Source organism: Papio anubis, chromosome 6 (genome assembly GCF_008728515.1).
Source record: "Papio anubis isolate 15944 chromosome 6, Panubis1.0, whole genome shotgun sequence".
Taxonomy (NCBI): domain Eukaryota; kingdom Metazoa; phylum Chordata; class Mammalia; order Primates; family Cercopithecidae; genus Papio; species Papio anubis.
In genome coordinates, this window is record NC_044981.1 from 93,662,889 (window position 1) to 93,684,938 (window position 22,050).

The 22,050-nt window shown below is 34.8% G+C and overlaps 1 long non-coding RNA gene across 1 annotated transcript in view; it reads left to right on the forward strand.

Moving 5' to 3' along the window:
* LOC103883874 overlaps positions 1–20,949 on the forward strand; it is a 69,254-nt gene extending 48,305 nt beyond the window's left edge. The window contains exon 4 of the long non-coding RNA XR_646249.4: positions 20,557–20,949. This is a non-coding gene — a long non-coding RNA (uncharacterized LOC103883874). The remainder of the gene's footprint in view (positions 1–20,556) is intronic.
* Positions 20,950–22,050: the final 1,101 nt, after the last annotated feature.

The following is a 22,050-nucleotide window of genomic DNA, read 5'->3' on the forward strand; positions in this document are numbered from 1 at the left end:
AACAAGTCCTTAGAGACTTACACCCAAAGTGACTGGGCTCCCATACAATAATAATGGGAGACTTCAGCACTCCACTGTCAACATTAGACAGATCAATGAGACAGAAAGTTAACAAAGGATATCCAGGGTGAACTCATCTCTGCAAGCAGACCTAATAGACATCTATAGAACTCTCACCCCAAATCAACAGAGGAATATACATTCTTCTCAGCACCACATCGCACTTATTTCCAAAATTGACCACATAATTGGAAGTAAAGCACTCCTCAGCAAATGTACAAGAACAGAAATTATAACAAACTGTCTCTCAGACCACAGGGCAATCAAACTAGAACTCCAGGACTAAGAAACTCAATCCAAAACCGCTCAACCATGGAAACTGAACAACCTGCTCCTGAATGACTACACTGGGTACATAACGAAATGAAGGCAGAAATAAAGATGTTCTTTGAAACCAAGGAGAACAAAGATACAACATACCAAAGGTCTGGGACACATTTAAAAGCCCAGTGTGTGAAATCTATAGCACTAAATGCCCACAAGAGAGAAGCAGAAGATCTAAAATTGACACTCTAACATCACAATTAAAAGAACTAGAGAAACAGAGCAAACATTCAGCTGAAGGCAAAGAAATAACTAAGATCAGGCAGAACTGAAGGAGATAGAGACTAAAAACCACTCCAAAATCAATGGTCCAGGAGTTGGTTTTTGAAAGATCAACAAAATTGACAGACCGCTAGCAAGACTAATAAAGAAGAAAAGAGAAAAGATCAAATAGATGCAATAAAATGATAAAGGGATAGCACCACCGACCCCACAGAATACAAACTACCATCGAATACTATAAACACCTCTCTACACAAATAAACTAGAAAATCTAGAAGAAATGGATAATTTCCACGGACACTTACACTCTTCCAAGACTAAACCAGGAAGAAGTTGAATCCCTGAATAGACCAATAGCAGGCTCTGAAATTGAGGCAATAATTATGCCTACCAACAAAAAAGTCAAGACCAGATGGATTTCACAGCTGAATTCTACCAGAGGTACCAAAGGGAGGAGCTGGTACCATTTCCTTCTTAAACTATTCCAATCAATGAAAAGAATCCTCTAACTCATTTTATGAGGCCAACATCATGTGATACCAAAGCCTGGCAGAGACACAACAAAGAAAGAGAATTTTAGACAATATCCCTGATGAGACATCGATGCAAAAATCCTCAATAAAATACTGGCAAACTGGATTCAACTTGGCATCAAAAAGCTTATCCACCATGATCAAGTGGGCTTCATCCCTGGGATGCAAGGCTGGTTCAACATTGCAAATCAATAAACATAATCCAGCATATAAGCAGAACCAAAGACAAAAACCATGATTATCTCAATAGATGCAGAAAAGAAACGACAAAATTCAACAACCCTTCATGCTAAAGCTCAATAAACTTCGGTGATGATGGGCATTACCTCAAAATAATAAAGGCTATTTATGACAAACCCACAGCCAATATCATACTGAATGGGCAAAACTGGAAAAATTCCGCTTTGAAAAATGGCACGAAGACAGGGATGCCCTCTCTCACCCTCCTATTCAACATGGTGTTGGAAGTTCTGGCTAGGGCAATCAGGCCAAGAGAAAGAAATCAAGGTATTCAGTTAGGAAAGAAAGAGTCAATTGTCCCTGTTTGCAGATGACATGATAGTTGTATATTTAGAAAACCCCATTGTCTCAGCCCAAAATCTCCCTTAAGCTGATAAGAAATTTCAGCAAAAGTCTCAGGATACAAAATTAATGTGCAAAAATCACAAGCATTCTTATACATAGTAACAGACAAACAGAGCCAAATCATGAATGAACTTCCATTCACAATTGCTTCAAAGAGAATAAAATACCTAGGAATCCAACTTACAAGGGATGTAAAGGACCTCTTCAAGGAGAACTAAACCACTGCTCAATTGAAATAAGAGGACATAAACAAATGGAAGGAACATACACTTCTCTTGGATAGGAAGAATCCATATTGTGAAAATGGCCATACTGCCCAAAGGTGAATTTATAGATTCAATGCCATCCCCATCCAAGCTACCAATGAGGTTTCTTCTGGGAATTGGAAAAACTGCTTTAAAGTTCATATGGAACCAAAAAGAGCCCATCTCCAAGACAATCCTAAGTCAAAAAGAATAAAGCTGGAGGCATCACTACCTGACTTAAAACTATACTATAAGGCTACAGTAACAAAACAGCATGGTACTGGTACCAAAACAGAGATATAGACCAATGGGAACGGAACAGAGTCCTCAAATATACCAAACATCTACAGCCATCTGATCTTTGAGTAAACCTGAGAAAAACAAGAAATGGGAAAGGATTCCCTATTTAATAAATGGTGCTGGGAAAATTGGCTAGCCATAAATGTAAAGCTGAAACTGGATCCTTTCCTTACTCCTTATATGAAAATTAATTCAAGATGGATTAGAGAGACTTAAATGATTGACCTAATACCATAGAAATCCTAGAAAACCTAGGTAGTACCATTCACGACATAGGCATGGGCCAAAGACTTCATGTCTAAAACACCAAAAGCAATGGCAACAAAGCCAAAATTGACAAATGGGATCTAATTAAACTAAAGAGCTCTGCACAGCAAAAGAAACTACCATCCAGAGTGAACAGGCAGCCTACAGAATGGGAGAAAATTTTGCAATCTTCTCATCTGACAAGAGCTAATATCAGAACCTACAAAGAACTCAAACAAATTCTGGAAAAACAAACAACTGTCATGAGACAAAAGAACATGAATAGACATTTCTCAAAAGAGACATGCATACAGGCAACAGGCACATGAAAAATGCTCATCATCACTGGCCATCAGAAATGCAAAATCAAAACCTGTGAGATACCATCTCACACCAGTTGAATGGCAATCATTAAAAAGTCAGGAAACAACAGGTGCTGGAGAGGGATGTGGAGAAATGGGAACCCTTTTACATAATTGGTGGGATTGTAAACTAGTTCAACCATTATGGAAAACAGTATGGCGATTCCTCAAGGATCTAGAACTAGATGTGCCATATGACCCAGCCATCCCATTGGTAATTTATATACCCAAAAGTTATAAATCATGCTGCTATAAAGACACATGCACACATGTATGTTTGTGCAGCACTATTCCTGTCTTAAAGAACTTTGGGAATCAACCCAAATGTCCAGCCAGTGACAGACTGGATTAAGAAAATGTGGCACATATACACCATGGAATACTATGCAGCCATAAAAGGATGAGTTTGTGTGTCCTTTGTAGGGACATGGATGCAGCTGGAAACCATGTTCTCAGCAAACTATCACAGAACAACCAAACACCACATGTTCTCACTCCTTGGGTGGAAACTGAGTTAGTAGATCACTTGGACTTGGGAAGGGGAGACATCACACAGGGCTATCATGGGGGAGGGGAGGGAGGGATTGCATTGGGAGTTATACCTGATGTAAGCAAACGTTGACAGTTTTAGCAGCCACATGGCACTAGAGTATACATATGTAACAAACCTGCACGTTATGCACATGTATCCTAGAACTTAAAGTATAATAATAATAATAAATAAATAAATAAAGGAAAAATATATGTATATATATGTGTGTGTGTGTTGGTTGTTCTAAATACATGCTGTTTCCCCTGAAATATCAGTTTCTATTTTCTATCCAACTTTTGGAGAAGTTTTCTTTGATTATTAGTTTGATTATTAATACTTTGATTATTACTTATTTTTTCTCCTACTTGTTTTTATCTGTTTTTTAGAAATGCAAATATGTATACATATGATATTAACTTTCTTCAATATCCATTATGTTCCTCTTTAATCCTCTTTTTTCTTCCTTATTCTTTTACATTCTGTCTTACATAATTTTTTCAGGCGTGAGCTAATGACTCTGTTTGCAGCAGTATCTATTCTGCTTCTTTATACTTCATTTTGCAGTCTTAATGTATTTATTTATTATTAATTTTTAACTTTTATTTTAGGTTCATGGGTACATGTGCAGGTTTGTCATATAGGTAAACTCACCACTCAGGGGTTTGATGTACAGATTATTTCATCACCTGGGTACTAAGCATAGTACCTGACTCTTTTTTGTTTGTTTGTTTGTTTGTTTGTTTGTTTTTTGAGACGGAGTCTCGCTCTGTCGCCCAGGCTGGAGTGCAGTGGCCAGATCTCCGCTCACTGCAAGCTCCGCCTCCCGGGTTCGCGCAATTCTCCTGCCTCAGCCTCCCGAGCAGCTGGGACTACAGGCGCCCGCCACCTCGCCCGGCTTATTTTTTTGTATTTTTAGTAGAGACGGGGTTTCACCGTGTTAGCCAGGATGGTCTCGATCTCCTGACCTCGTGATCCACCCGTCTCGGCTTCCCAAAGTGCTGGGATTACAGGCTTGAGCCACCGCGCCGGGCCGACTCTTTTTTTTTTTTTCTCTGAACCTCTGCCTCCTCCCAACCTCCTCACTCAAGTAGGCCCCAGTGTCTGTTGTTCCCCTTTCGGTGTCCATTTGTTCTCATTATGTAGCTCCCACTTAAAAGTGAAACATACAATATTTGGTTTTCTGTTCCTCCATTAGTTTGCTAAGGATAATGGCCTCCAGTCCCTCCATGTTACTGCAAAGGACATGATCTCATTTTTTATGGCTGCATAGTATTCCATGGTGTATATGTACTACATTTGTAATCCAGTCTACCATTGATGGGCAGTTAGGTTGATTCCATGTCTTTGCTATTGTGAATAGTGCTGCAATGAACATATGCCTGCAAGTGTCTTTATAGTCGAATTATTTATATTTCTTTGGATATATATTCAGTAGTAGGATTGCTGGATCAAATAGTAGTTCTGTTTTTAGTTCTCTGAAGAATCACCACACTGCTATCCAGAATAGTTGAACTAATTTACACTCCCAGTAGTAGTAGATAAGCATTCCCTTTTCTCTACAACCTCACCGACATCCTGGTTTTATTTTGTTTGTTTGTTTGTTTGCATTGACTTTTTAATAATGGCCATTCTGCCTGGTGTGAGATGGTACCTCATTGTGGGTTTGATTTGCCTTTTGCTAATGATCCGTGATGTTGAGGTTCTTTTCATATGATTGTTGGCAACACATATGTCTTCTTTTGAAAAGTGTCTGTTCACGTCCTTTATCCACTTTTTAATGGCACTGTTTTACACTTATATATTTAAGTTTTATGTAGATTCTGAATTTTAGACCTTTGTTAGGTATATAGTTTGCAAATATTTTCTCCCATTCTGTAGGCTGCCTGTTTACCCCATTTATAGTTTCTTTTGCTGTGCTGAAGAAGCTCTTTAGTTTAATTAGGTCTAATTTGTCAATTTTTTGTTTTGTTGCAATTGCTTTTGATGTTTTCATCATGAAATCTTTGCCAATTCTTATGTCCAAAATAGTATTTCCTAAGTTATGTTCCAGGGTTTTTATAGTTTTAGGTTTTACACTTAGGTCTTTAATCTATCTAGAGTTGATTTTTATATGGTGTAAGGAAGGGGTCCAGTTTCAATCTTCTGCATATAGCTAGTCAGTTATCCCAGCATCATTTATTAATAGGGAGTCCTTTTCCCTCTGCTTGTTTTTTTTTTTTTTTTTTTCTTTTTCAGTTTTGCCAAAGGTCAGATGGTTGTAGGTGTGTGGCTTTATTTCTGAGCTCTCTATTCTGTTCTGTTGGTCTAGGTGTCTGTTTTTGCACCAGTACCATGCTCTTTTGGTTACTGTGTCCTTGTAAGTACACTTTGAAGTTCGGCAATGTGATTCCTCCAGTTTTGTTCTTTTTGCCTAGGATTGCATTGGCTATTGGGGCTCTCTTTTGGTTCCATATGAACTTTAGAATACTTTTTTCTAGTTCTGTGAAGAATGTCATTGGTAGTTTGATAGCATTGAATCCATAAATTACTTGGAGAAATATGGTCATTTTAATGGTATTGATTCTTTCGTTCCATGAGCATGGAATGTTCTTTCATTTGTTTGTGTCACCCTGATTTCTCTGAGCAGTGTTTTGTAATTCTTATTGTAGAAGTCTTTCACCTCCCTGCTTAGCTGTATTCCTAGGTATTTTATTCTTGTATACCTAGCTATTTTATTCTTTTTGTGGCTGTGGTGAATGGGATTGTGTTCCTCGTTTGACTCTCGGCTTGGTTGTTGTCGGTGTATAGGAGTGCTAGTAATTTTTGTACATTGATTTTGTATCCTGAGACTTTGCTGAAGTTGTTTGTTTATCAGCTTACGGATCTTTTGGGCCAAGATTATGAGATTTTCTAGATATAGAATCATGTCATCTGCAAACCAGAATAGTTTGACCTCCTCTCTTCCTATCTGGATGCCCTTTATTTCTTTCTCTTACTTTATTGCTCTGGCCAGGACTTTCAATACTATGTTGAATAGGAGTGATGGTGAGAGAGGTCATCCTTGTCTTGTGCCAGTTTTTAAGGGGAAAACTTTCAGCTTTTGCCCATTCAGTATAATGTTGGCTGTGTGTTTATCATAGATGGCTCTTATTATTTTGAAGTATGCTCCTTTAATGCCTAGTTTATTAAGGGTTATAATGTGAAGGGATGTGAAATTGTATCAAAAGCCTTTTCTGCATCTATTGTGATAACCATGTGATTTTTTATCTGTAATTCTGTTTATGTGATAAATCACATTTATGCAGTCTTAATTTATAAAATGGGTGTTTTATTGACTTAGTTTCTCCTTGGAGCCCTATCAGCTTATGTGTTACATTCTTCTAGTGTATTTTCATTGATTATTTCTGCTCTTGTTTCTCAGGCTTTTTTCAGCACTAATGTGTTTCTTTAAATTTATTAGAACAAAGAGGAATATTTGTCTGAACTGTATTATTTGTTTTATTCTCTCCCTTTTTTTTTGATGGTATGTTTACAGTGTCACCTGTGCAGTTCTTGAGTGTTAGTCCTTTTGAAAGGGGCAGCTCTATCCAAGCCTACTTACTATTATCTCAAGAATAATGTGGGAGAAATGGGAAAATTGGGATGAGTTGAGAAGCAGCTGTATGTGGGAATATGTGTGTGCATTAGTAAATTATGGTGTCTTTAACTGCTTTCCCTCTAAGCCCTTTCTCAAAATCCAATTTTAAGAGAAAATATTCATCACTCATCTTTACAAATTTTACACCTATATTTTTTGTTAATGTGTTAATACTATTTGAGTCAAGTAAACACATTTTGGACACTTATCTATAAACTCATCTATGCTCTAAAACACATTTTGGACACTTATCTATAAACTCATCTATGCTCTATTTCCAATTTCCATTTCTATTTTATGTTTCCATAATTTTGTCACTTAATGGAAAACAATACTGACCAGGTCCCATTAGACCTGGGTTCTAGATACAGCTTTTCCTAAAATATTTTTTAGATTTATAAAATTATTTAAATACTTTATATCTCAGATTCCTAATAAATTCAATTAAGGCAATCACTAATTCTTTACAAATGGAAATCTCTTCATACTAGAAAAGAGAGTCACGACACAGAAAGCGACTAAAGTCATTGGAAAGATTTTTGTCCAATTTATAATTTCAACAAAATGAATGAAAACAAAGAAAACTTTATTTACACATTTAAAAAATGTTGTGCTCAGAAAAGATGTAGGTATGTTTTCCTCACTTATTGCTGTCTATATGTCTTGGGAATGCCCCACCACAGAGGGTATCATTAGAGTGAGAAAGCTTTGTTAAAGTCTCTTGTATTTTCTCCATAGAGATTTATCCTTTATGGAGGAGAATCAAAGTAAATCAACCATTGTGTATTTTTATTACAACACTAATTTTTTTTTAAATGAATATTGATATCAAAATTCAGAGAAAAGTTACATATTACTAAATAATAAGTTTTGCTATTAAAAAATAGCCTATTACTTGGAATTCTTTGCCTCAAACTATAACTGTCTCTGCGTTTCATTATGAAATGTCTTACAGTATCTGGCATGTGATTAAAAAATATATAGGATATATACTTTTTAAAACTAACAGAAAAGACAACTAATAAAAGACCTGTATTTTACACCAAAAGCTATCAGAGAGGGAAATTATAAAAGAAAACCCATAATTTGATAGGAAAAAAAGGATAAGAAAAAGCAGAGAGATTCTGATAGGTCACTTTCTTATACACAAGCATTTAGTCTAAGGTAATCTTCCAGGACTGTCAGATTTGATTGAAAGATAATGTAAGATTTTTTTCTTACCACAATTTATAGCACGTATCCATTAGGAATAATTATGGTTGCATGATTTTGCTAGCTGTTATCTCTACAAGTGTTACTAATGGTTTTATCAATTACTCCCTGTCCAATAACTGCATGGTTGTAACCTAATTTAAAGACACTCTATCACCAGGCTGATTTGTGTAGTAGTAAATGACAGCATTTGAGACACCAGCCAAATGACTCACTTCAGTGACTTAGTTAGTCTCTAATAATTAACAATTAGTAGGTACCTAGAGAAAGCTCAAGAGACTGGAGCTCCCACATTTCTCTTTCTTATCTAAATACAAGAAGTGAGAGAGACTTCCGTGATTCATATTAATAAAATTGAAGGCCTCTATGGGTTTAGAGAACATGTGTATATAAGAGCTGTTAATAATGTATATTTAAAATATAATAAATTAGGAGTGACAAATGTTCATAGGTTATGTTTTATTGCACTGGAGTGGGTAGATACTCCAAGACCCACAGTAGAAAAATTACTATTTTTTTCCAGTCATGTTAGTGGTTTGGTTCAAAAGTACAGTCAATGTGCTAAAAGGGGAACAGTGTTGGCAAATTTGTGCTATTTCTTGAACTTTAAAGGGAAAATGCTGGATGTGCAAAAAGAAGTACTTCATTACAGATCATTAATGGGGACTTTATGCACAGCTGAAGGCTCAAAAAGGTATTGCCTGCTTAGAACTAGCTGGGAAGATATTTGAAATCCTTTCTTTTTAATTTAATGAATGTAAAGGATGATTCTTTTCTTTAAAGATGTTATCTCTAAGGTTTTTTAAAAAGAAATCATCCCGTTTTGAAAGGCTAAGTGTCTGAATTTCAAGTCTTAAGTGGGCTACATTTTCCAAAAGTAGTTTGGCATCTCAAGGTGAAAGATAGCGAAACGTAAATAGTGAATGCATGCAGCGACCAGGGTTTTGCCCTGTGCTGCTCTTCTGCAGAGTATATCAGTATGTTTAGTTCTACTCCGATAAAACCCAGTTGCTTTGGGATAATTAATCAGTTAGGTTATTTTGTCAGACTTTAGTACTTTAAGATTTTCTGATTAACGAGAAATTTAAAATAATCATTTAAAGATGAGTGGATCAAGCAGAATGATAAAAAGCTATATTCAACCCCATGACGACATTCTCAGTGTTACTAGTAAATTCCAACCTATAGAGAAACATGGGCACTGTGCTTCATTCTCTACTAGGTGATTCTCAGTAGTCCCTTGAGGAATAGGTAAGCAGAGACAGCTGCAAAGATTTATTACCACCTTGGGGTTTTAGGAATGTTAGGGAAAGTATTCTTTAAAAAAAAAAAATTCACACCTACAAGCAATCCTGTTCTGATGATGGCACTTCTCTATAGAGAGTCACAGCTAATGAACAGATGTTCCTTTATAAGTTCTGATGGACATTTGTAATCCCAGTTTCTTTGGCTCGCTCCACAAATATGCTGAAGGAGTCAAATGTACAAACAAGCTGAAAGCCCAGGTCCCCAGCCACTCCCTGCTAGTATCATTCCTTGCACATATATTTATGTCACCATTTTGTACTAATCACAAAAGAAATCAGTGGAAAGGAAGAAAATGAATTACTGAGTATCTGATCATCTCCTGAACAAGATCACAATGGCCAATTTGCAGAAATGGGTTTCTCTAATTTTCCCTTGTGGTGGTGATGAGGTTATGAAATAGTCATAATAGCACAAGAACTGCCCTCTCTGGAAGCTGCTAAGAAAACTCCAACCATAATAGAAGGGCAAGGACTCGTGGTGTTTCTTACAATGGAGTTGAAGCCCCACCCCTCTTTACCCAGTCATATTTGCATATCCTTTTGAAAACCACACATTGAGTATCTATAGCCCCAGCTGATGTCATCGGGCACAGCATGCAGCCACTAGAAGTGGGACAATTTTAATTTTTGTAGCTGATTAATCATCATGAAAAAGTAACAGTCAATTGACTCAATCATACATCCATGGTGATTAATCACACTTCACTTGTGTTTTTTTCCCCCAAGTATTTTACTGACAGTGCAGATGTTGGTTGATTTTCTCCCTTAGCCTTTTACTTGGTCACAGATGTTAAGTAATCACCTTGTCCTGATACTTGACTTATCCATAATCTTCAGTATTACAAGTCCTTAAAAGAAAATGTGCTCCTTTCTTAGAAATCAAATGGTAACATAGTTATTACCTTAAAAAAAAAGATTAATCAATATATAAAGTAGCCATAATTGTACTCTGTAATCACAAATGCTTTTTTTTAATAATCATGCTACTCCCCCATTTGTTCCCCAATGACATGATTACTGATAAAACATTGAGAAAGAGAGCTATTTTTTTTCTTCTTCTTCTCCTGGAGTGTTAATAGCTCAATTTCATTTATATTTAATCCAAAACTAGATATTCTAATCCAGATTCATAAAAGGCCTCACCTGGTTGCATTTCATTTCTGGGCAGACACAATATACTCCTGAAAATAAAGCAGACATTGTACCATGCTCTCACATCAGTACAACACTATTTGAGACTTCTCAGTCACTGTCCCATAAGAGAAGCTGAAATGACTCTACTACTGCCCTATTTATAAAATTGTCACATATGAATTGTTGATATTTAAGAAGCTATCACAAACACACCAGTCTGTTGGTAAAAGAGCAATATTCAATAAATATTTGAAATGATTATGAGTCAATTAAATCACTTTTGGGGACAAGTGAAGACCTAGTTTGTATTCAAGGCAACAGAAAGGCTTCACTTCAGCTTCTTTTGTAGAAGTGGGATTAGTGGGTGAGGTGTGTTGAAGATATGCTGCAGTCAAGCCCTGGCAGACAGACTTGCCTGTCTAATTTATCAAATGGAAATGCCTGATCCTGAGGGAGAAGCAAGGTGGCCATCACAAAGTCAAGTCCCACTGCCAGCCCCCCAGACCAGCTTCCATGATTTTAGACTCTCCAATCTTAGAAAGAGGTATCATCCCCCCAATGCTGACCTTCAGATAATCTTTGAGATAATTTCCCATGTGAAAAATTGCTTTCATGCCAAGATAACACAGCAGTATTGGGTTCTGCCCTGGATGACTGTCTTGATACTGTTAATAAAAAGCCTTGGGTTGGATATAATTGTTAATAAACTAATTCTAAAAATCCACTCAAATGTCACTTATAATCAGGATTTTCTGCTGGGCTAGGACCCCTGGGGAAACCTTTGAAGCTGTGAATCTTGTACGCAATGGCAGGGATGAACATACGAAGGTAGAGAGTCACCATTGCTTCATAGCTTAGTTGTTTAAAATGATCACGTATGGTGAAGCTCAGAACTACTTGCAGCTGTGAGAACCAGAAAAGAAAGTGAGGGATGGAGAAGAGAACCAGTAGGAAGCTCTCCAACTAAACCCAGTCCTCTTTGGATGTGCCAGAAGGAGAGGTGAAAAGATGTGATTACTTGTAATTTATAGCAGGAACATCAAGGCACAGAAGATAATATAAAAGCATTTCAGTGGGAAGATACCCATGACATGAAACTGTTTAAAACAATTAATCAAAAAAGCCTAATTATTCAATTAGATGGATAAATGAATCTTCTTAAAAGTGGATATGCAAAAAAAGTGATGATGAAATCTTTTAAAGGGAAATGAGTGTAACAAATCAGCTAAATATGATCTCTAAAAAAAAATTGTGAATAATAAGTCAGTGATTATGTTTTAATTGGGCTTTAGCTTTATTATAATTGAGGACACTCATTATCTTGTTTTATTGTATTTATGATTTTAATATTCATACCATTTGGTACTTTATCTTTGTATACTTTCTGCCAGTGCTTGTTGCACTTCCTGGCTGATTAGTGCCTGGGTCCGTGTGAAGTGAATACAGATGTCTCAATAATGATCGGCAGGACGTTGGGCTGATTTTCAGTGTTTGAAGGTCTCCTATAAAGTCGTCCTTTGTGCAATTGTGAGGGTTATTTTTTCCGTTCTTTTTCTTTTCTCTCTCTCTCTCTCTCAACGTGAACAGCTCTGTTGGTAAGAATCATCTAACAGGAAACTGTTTTTCGCTCTGAAGGAGATCAAGTGACCTCGTTTTGGGGTATGATAAGTGTTTCTAAAATGACAATTTATAATGCACATTTATCCTTTCTTAGGAAAAACATTCTTTGTGCAAAGAGTAACATCTAACTCATAATTCAAGCTCTTTATCTCAGGGTAAAACGGAGAGCAAAACAGAGCTCCTATGCTTGTAACTTCCAGGCGATCGGATAAGCCACTCTTTGTTCATAGAACAGGGCAGTTCAGCCAAAGATTATTTCCAAGTTTTTGTCAATCACTTCTCCCTGTAAAAGGTGCACACATGGCTGATTGCTTACACACTCAAAATCAGCCAAAAGGTGCAGTCAGAATGAGTAGGCAATAGTACAGCTGCCTTATATGTAAAGAGCTTTAAATGAGCCTTTGAGAAGCAAAGGGGTTAGCCGTTTAGTTCTTATGCATGGGATTTTTGGGAACCCAAGTAGCATATGTGAGTATTTAATTTATTTTTCAAATCTTTGAAGTAAGTCAGTGGTGAGAATTGTATTTAGATTTTATTTAAGTCTATAGTTTTGCTGCTGATTATGTTGAGGTTAAGAGTTAAATATAATAGATGGACTCTATTTTGATGCATTGCCAGATAATTGCATATTTTCTAGTCAATCCTCCTCTTAGAAGAATATTGAATTAATCAAAAACAAAATAAATAATGAATTAATTAATTAACTGAAAGTGGAAAGCTAGTGTGCGCGCAGACACACACAGCCTATGAGATTCTGAGATCCCTAGCTGACCTTGTCATTTCTCTAAATGCAGCAATGAAAATCACTGAAAACTTGGACAGAACTCTTTACTGACCAATACAATTTCAAGATCATATTTTTAAAAGAATATTTTAAAATATTTTAATATTATTATGACTTAATTTTAGATCAAAGTGTGTGTTTTCTGACTTGCTTTCTGAATAGCACTTAGGCAAGTGCTCATATTTTAAGGCACGAATTCTCAACTTCAGCATTATTGACCTTTACAGCCAAATAAATCTTTGTTATAAGGGGCTGTTTGCTCACATTGTAAGGTGTTTAGCATCTCTGGACCTACCCTCTAGATACCAGTGGCTCCAGCCCTGAGTTGGGACAACAAAAAAATGGCAACGATATTGCCAAATGTCCCTGGAGTCAAAATCACTCCTGGTTGACAACCATTGTCTTAATAAAGCCTTAGCCTACAGCAAGTAAAACATTCCTAAAACAAAGATAGCCCACAGTAATACAGTAATGGACAATTATAAAAGCAAGCTATTGATCACAAACACTCTAATTTGAAAACTGGAAAGTGTTGCATGATTTTCAGCTTAGTTTGTTGGTATTAACCAAATACCATCATCCATAACATTTTAAAAGATTTTATAGGGATGAAGAAGAAATGTTATAAGAAGTTTTGATGTTTAACACAAGAAAATTGGAATACTATTAGCATATCTATACTAATATATTGTTATGTGTTAATAATATGTATTATAATAATATATTATAATATTATATTATGTATAATATATTTTTACCTAAGAGGAAATATATATATATATATATATTTTTTTCCCCCCCAAGAGGAGGCTTGATTAGAAAATATGCATTTTTCTGTCAGTGTGGCAAAACAGAGTCTATACCTTTTATTTACCACTTAATCTCAACACAATCAGGAGCAAAACTATGGACCTAAATAAAACCTAAATACAATTCTCACTACTGACTTATTTGAAAGTTTTAAAAACTAAATCAAATACTCACATATGCCACTTGTGTTCACAAAAATCTCATATAAATATTCTACATATAGAATATATATGATTCTGTATATAGAAGATAAATTTCTCATATCTTCTATGTATGGAAGATATAAAAATTTATATTTAAAATATATTAATTATATTAATATTTATTATATATTAAGAAAAATAATTAATATCCTAATTATATATTTAATATATTATAAATATATAATTTATATATAATATGTAAGTTAATATTCCATATCTTCTATACTCATAACATAAAATATATTATATCATATTATATATTATAATATTTATATTATTTATTCTAAATTTTAAAATATATAATATTTATAATGCATTTATATGTATAATATGTTAATTTATAGAATATCAATATTTGTAATACATATATAGAATATGTATTTTATATTAGAATCTATATACTATAAAATATGTAATATATCAGAGTACTATTACAGAATATATACTATGTATGATGTATTTTAATGCATGTTTTTATATTATATAATATTTAATGTATATAAGCATAATATAATATATAGTATAATAATAGTATACATATTATTTTGTATACTGTTCTTTAGAATATAATAGTAATGATAGTAACAGCAATGTTAATATCAGTATCAAGCACAGTGCTAAGCAGACTTTCATTCATCTACTTATTGAGTTATTTTACTGTGAACAGTTTTGGGGGGTAACAAGCCTAAGTTACCTTGATTAAAGCTTGTTCCCTGCTCTTTTGCTGGTTTGATCAGTAGCAGCCATGTAACAGATGGGTTGGCACCATCTTTCAAGGTCAAGTGTATCTGGGTTCTTGGATCAACATTGGATGTTTTGTTGGGTACAATGACTTAAGTGTTTCCATTTTAAAGGTGTAAAGATGAAGCTATTTACCTGGAGATTCAGGAAGCAAAGACATCATTTTCTTTTTAATTTTTTATTTGAGTAGCTTTAGGGGTACATGTAGTTTTTAGTTACATGGATTAATTGTATATTGGTGAAGTCTGGGCTTTTAGTGTGCCTATCAGCCAAATAGTGTACGTTGTTCCCAATGCTTGATTTTTTTCATCCCTCATCCCCCTTCCATCCTCCCTCCTTGAGTATTCAATGTCCATTAAGCCACTCTATATGGCTTTGTATACACGTAGCTTAGCTCCCACTTATGTAAGAACATGTGGTATTTGGTTGTCTATTCCTGAGTGATTTTGCTGAAGATAATGCTTGCTGCAAAAGACATTTCATTCCTTTTTATGGCTGAGTAGTATTTTATGATATATATATATATATATCTCAATCACATTTTCCCTATTCACTCATCAGTTGATGGACACTTAGGTTGATTCTACATCTTTGAAATTGTGAATTATGCTGCAATAAACATATGCATGCAAGTGTTTTTTTGATGTAATGACTTCCCTTCCTTCGGATAGATATCCAGTAGTGAGATTGCTGGATTGAATGGTAGATCTACTTTTAGTTCTTCAAGAAATCTCCATACTATACGAATTTACATTCCCACTAGCAGTGTGTAAGAGTTCCCTTTCACATTCATTCACATCTATTGTTTTTTGACTTTTTAATAATGGCCATTCTGGTTGGGGTAAGATGGTATCTCATTGTGGTTTTAATTTGCATTTCCTTGATGATTATTGATGTGGAACATTTTTTTCATATGTTTGTTGGATGTTTGTATATCTTCTTTGGATAAATGTCTGCTCACGTCATTTGCCCACTTTTTAATCTTTTTAATGGAATTGTTTTTTTTTTTTTTTCTTGATGATTTGTTAGAGTTCCTTGTAGATTCTGGACATTACTCCTTCATCAGATGCATAGTTTGCAAATGTTTTCTTCCATTCTGTAGGTTGTCTGTTTACTCTATGAATTATTCCTTTTGATGTGCAGAAGTATTTTAGTTTAATTATGTCCCATTTATTTATTTTCCTTTTTGTTGTCTTTGCCTTTGAGGTCTTAGTCATAAATTTTTTGCCTAGGCCAATGCCCAGAAGAGTTTTTCCTAGGTTTTCTTCTAGAATCTATATGGTTTCAGGTCTTAATTTAAGTCTTTAATTCATCTTAAATTAATCTTTGTATGTGATAAGAGATAGGGATCCAATTTCACTGTGGCTATAGGAGTCACAATTTCACATGTGACTATCCAATATATGTCTACTTTTATACCAGTACCATACTGTTTTGGTTACTATAACCTTGTAGTATAATTTGAAGTCAGGTAATATGATGCCTCCATATCCATTCCTTTTGCTTAGACTTGCTTTGGTTATTTGGGCTGTTTGTTGACTCCGTATAATTTTAGAATCTTTTTTTCTAATTGCAAAGACATTATTAAAGAAAAAATAAGATGTCCCTGTATTGTGATTTTGCAGTTAGTATATACATGTATATCACTAATTACAGGGAACACAGCACAGAAATGATTTCTACTTTACCAATGTTGGATCAAATCTTTCCATTAAGGGAGAGATCCAAAGACATACAGTGCTGGCTTCCGTGATGTCATCTTTATGTACCCATACATATTCTCTGCAGAACCAATAACTCTGAAAGAAAATGTGTCTCCTTAAAACCTCTTAATTTTCCTAATCTGTTTTAAAAGGTAGCACATTTTCTTTAACTTCTTTGTGGCTGCTGTTATGATTTTTCTTTCTTCTAGCTGAGTATTTTAAAAATTATTTTGCTTTTAATATGTTTCATGTTTCTGTCCTAGACTGAGTCTTCCATATTTTATAATGGCTGAATTAGGATAAGCAGTACCCACTTCTCATTCCACTTCTCTATCTGCTTCTCAGGATTTGAATTCCCTTTTATTCTCTCCCTAAATATAAGCTCCTTGTCATTTACTAGTTTGAATCACATGATCTCAAAATAAGTGAACTCCAGGCATCTCACAGTCATTATTTACTCTGATCTTCTTAACCAAAGAAGGCAGCTATTGTCCATTCTGTACCCAGAGTTATCATTGGTTCCACACAGGTCTTCCCCAAGAGGTGTCACCTTAACTATGAGATATGAGATCTCTAACACCTCTTATTTTCATACTCTGTGTACCACAGTTGTGTTTTGGAGCTAGAAGCTTCCTAATAGAGTGACTTAAGAAAAGCAAATACCCAAAAACTCAAGGAAAGACCTCAGGGATGCTACTCCTATTCTTTTTCCTCTTATGAAAACCTATCTCCTCTTCAGAGAAAACAGAATTTGTAAGCACAATATGCAGAAGCTGCAAATTGCCTCCAAACATCTATACTCCCTTTTAATGCATTAAAATCTTTTAACTATTTGTGCTATATTGTGTATTTTTTTAGTAGGAACTGTTTTTCCCATTCAAATATGTTATTGGAAGACTGTATTAATTACCTAAATCTAAGGCTAGTGTGTTTTTTCCATATACAAGAGAGGTGAAAAATCTATTTCCTAGCTTCCATGCAGGAGATTTTCTTGACATTCGATTCAGAAGCCAGTTTCATAATTATATGCCAATCATTTTGATGAGAAATTTCATTATTTCTTCTTAAGAGATAATGTATATCAACATGTGAATTCAGATGATACACTTCAAAGAAGCAAAAATAAAATTGGGGCAGTATTTTAAGTTGTTGTTATCCTTTTCTATAATTAAGTTCAGAATAAAAGTATGTGACATAAAATTACACACATTAGCAGAAACTTTAAAAATAATAAAAAGGAAGAAATATTCACAAAGTCAACCATTACATTAAAATTCATTTTTGCTGGGTTAGCTGAAAAGACCATGAAAAAAATCCACCTGCCATTCAGTTTAATTTCTTGTGTTTAGAGCTCTACAGCATTCTGTGTAAAACTAATCAATAAAAAGGATTTATGAGACCTTGAAATAGAACAGTCGAAAGAAGGAAATTATAGTCAGTTTTAGTTATTAAAGATTTTCACCACTAAATTTAGTATAAGGGAAACGTTATACATCTTTTTTAGCTGAAACAGGGCATTTATCAAGTACATGGATTGGGGAGACAATTGTGCTTAGACCTGCTGTAATGTGTCTTTATTTGTTGCTCACCGTTTAATGTTGGCTGTGTTGAAGTAGGTCCAAACAGAAGGGAAATGGTATTGGAAAAACTTGTTTTTGCAAAAAAAACACAATACAAGTAGCCACAGTGAGCCATCACCTACATGTAAGATTTTTTAAAAAGTATTTATGAATTCTGATTCAGTCCATGTTAAATTGCTTTGTTTGACAATATCTTTAAAAGAATGAAGGCAGGACAAGGAAAGTAGAAGGCATGGGAAAGAGGAAGTGAGGAGGAAAAGGAGGCAAAACCCACCAACACCTCAAATGGCTTTTCACTATTGTGAAATCAAAACGCAGTCCTGATAATATTCAAAGACCAAACCATCACTGATTTTCATTTATTTTCAGTATCTTAATATTTGCAGGACGATGAGCATTTCTGAAAATAGTTATACATGGGCTGTGTAATATTGTTGCTTGGTGACAGTGAGTTTTGTGAGACTGCCCTGAAGCATTTGGGGACTGTGCATACTGTCTGGAGACTTTTAGTTATGTACATTTCTCAGCAGGGTAATGTGAGAAAATTTTAGAATTTAGCTTTTGTTTGATATATTACAAATGACAGATGGAAAATTGAAATATTTTTAAAAGAAAAAAATGCAATTATGCACAGAACATAAAACTGCCGTAATAACAATGGTACTTAGCATTTATGCTGAGTTCTTCATCTACAAAGTACTTTACAAACAACTAATGAAGCCTTGTAACACTCCTGAAAGACAGGTAAGCATCATTACTGCCATTCTACAGATGGAGAAAATGAGGCATGGAGGTTGAATATCTTTGCCTAAGGCTACTGGGAATAAATAGGAACATTTGAATTAAGGTTTAGGGATTCAGTCCTTTCTGGATAAAAGATCAGGGGACCAGCATTATTTGAATTAAAACAATGAAGGTTTAATACTAAATATTATCCCTTTTGAAAAGAAGATATACTCATCATTCAGTTAACATGGATTTTCTTATAAGTTGAAATTATACCTGCCTTCAGAAAACAACAATAACCTGTTCTGAGTTTATTTCCCTCATTCATTCTCAGTCTCCACAGTTATCCCCATAGAACGTCTTTACTGAATGACGAGATGATGAGGGGCTTTACAGTCAGTGTCACCTCAAAGCATTGAGGCTCGAGTTTGCTTTATATTAAAGTTGCAAATCATATCAATAGGCTTCATTTCATATTATGACAGGCTTCTCATTTCTGATGAGTAATAATTATTAGCAATTTCAAAATCCTATATTATGTGAGAAAAAGGTAGATTTTATATCTTTCTGCTAGTTAACTCTCTCCATAATTTTCCTGAATCCCAAAATTATTGCTCAAGATACAGAACGTTCCAAAGAAATGATTCTCAGCCTGAAAGCAATGACCTGGGAGACTGTATTTTTGGAGGCTTTGCTGCCTACCTTTAAAAGGCATGCAGTTTTTGTTTTAGTTTTGTTTGTTTGTTTGAGGTAGGGTCTCGCTCTGTGACCCAGGCTGTAGTGCAGTGGCACAATCTTGGCTCACTTTAACCTCAGCCTCCTGGGTTCAAGCAATTCTGGTGACTCAGCCTTCCGAGTAGCTGGAACTACAGGTGTGCACCACCACATCTGGCTAATTTTTTGTATTTTTAGTAGAAACGGCTTACTGTGTTGGCCAGTCTGGTCTCAAACTCTTGGCTTCAAGTGATCTGCCCACCTCGGCATGCAGTTTTTAACCAATGTTTTGTAGAGTTAGAAGCACAATGTGGAAAATAGCAGAAATTTTAGGAAAATCTTCCCCCCTCTTTTTTTTTTCTCTTTGGAAGATCGATGACCTTGTTTTCATGTATACATATTTGTAAATTCCCAGCCCCTAGGATCTTACTCACCAACTGAGGGGACAAGATTTGAAAAAATAGTGAGAAGTTCACTTAACAGTATCGTATGAAAATATATAATTAAGTCATACTCTCGTAAATGTTGAGGAAACATGAAAAGGAAAAGAGATTGCTTTTTTTTTTTTTTTTGCTAATGTACTGAAAACACTGTTTGCCAAACTGATTTTGATTTGTACACGTGGCAAATATTTAAAGAATTTGATTCTAAAAATTATTCCCATAAACTTGTTTTTAAAAAGTTCTCAACAAAGAAAATGTTATAAACTTAGAATCTGGTGATGGTTGCACAACTCTGTGAATACACCACAACCTTTTAATTATATGCTTTATGATGTAAATTTCATGTTATATGAGTTATAACTCAATAAAGACATATATATATTTCAAGGTTCAGAAAATGACATGCCACTCCCCCACCCCACCCCATCCCAACTTCAGTGCTAGTCGGCTTTATCTCCCAGGACCTATGCTCTATCTGTTTGGTATATATTCTTCAGAGGATTTGGAAGGAATTATTTTTTTCTCTTCTCACTTTGTTTCTCTTGTCTCTGCAGGAACCACTCGGGTGCCCAGCTGCCGTCCATTCTCCACACTTATCCCACCTGATGGAACGCTGTTGAGAAAAACATCACTGCAATGCGTGATAAACCAACATGGGTCCCAGACCCAATAAGAGTGAAACCATCCCCCTATTTAAATGAAATTATGGCTGATGAGAAAGACAAATTAATTTCTCTGCCCCCAATATTACACAAAACTTTGGATGCTGCCATTGTTACAATTTTATTTTCCCCAGGAGCTCAGAGTCCCACCTTCATTCTTTTTGTTTAATGCCTAAGCTTGCCTCTCCGCCTGTGGAAGACTAGAATGAGCAGAGGCCATGTCTTCAATGATCTGTAAATCTAGCAAGAAACAAGATAATAAATATATTGTGTTTTCCAACCAAATCTGTGAATGATTAGATTGATTGGTTAATGATTACATGGATTAACACATCATTTCTATTTTCTCTCTCCTCCCTTACTTCTTGTTTTAATGATACCTTCCAAGTTTTATTTCTCCAAGCCTCACCCCTTAAATATACAAGAGGACAACAATTTGCAAAATAAATTTCTATTGGCCCTAACTGCTAAATACTGAAATAGATTTCAAGTAATACGAGTGTTTTTGAAACCACCTAAATCTGGAAGCCACCCTGCAAGGAACAAGGGTTGCAAAGTGAACAAGTCAGACATGTAAAAATAAAGATGACAAAATGGAAGGCAATTAATGCCTGTAATGGAGGTGGGGAAGAGGGGAACGACAAGTTAATAAGAAATTTATTTTTAAATACTTTCTGCCATAAAATATCCATGCTTATTTTAGAAAATACATAAAATATTTAAGAATTAAACATCTTTAAAAAATCACATGAACTCATCACCCTGCAACAAAACACAGATGAGTGCACACACTTAAACACACAGTAATTTTCAATTAGCGTATAAAGTTAATATCCTGCTAAGTACAAGATACTATATCATGAGCATTTTGTCTCACCAATATTCTATGAAAACATAATTGTAATTATTACAGAATATTCTGGAAAGTGAATATACAGTGATTCATCCAGTCATTTCCCTATTAACATACATTTTGTAATTGCAATTTATCACTGCCACACAGTATCTTCTTAAATAACCTCATTTATAAGTTTTGTTTTAATGTTTTTATTATTTTCTATTTAATATAATGTTTATACAATCTTACATAATATAATGTTATAATGTTAGGATTTTACTCCATAAGGTGTATACATTATTTTAATGCTCTTTCCACTGGATGCCCAAAGCCCTCAGTAAGTTTAGTGAATAACGGTACAATGCCCAAATATGTAAAAGTTTTTCTCTTCCTTAATTTTTAGCATTTTGCACTGTATTTTATTTTGAATAAATTAAAGAACTCATTTAAAGTACCTTTCATAGTGTCTCATATAATGAGGTATCATACATAATGGTATTATTGTAAATTTTGTTGCTAATAATGACGTACATATACTTGCTCAATTA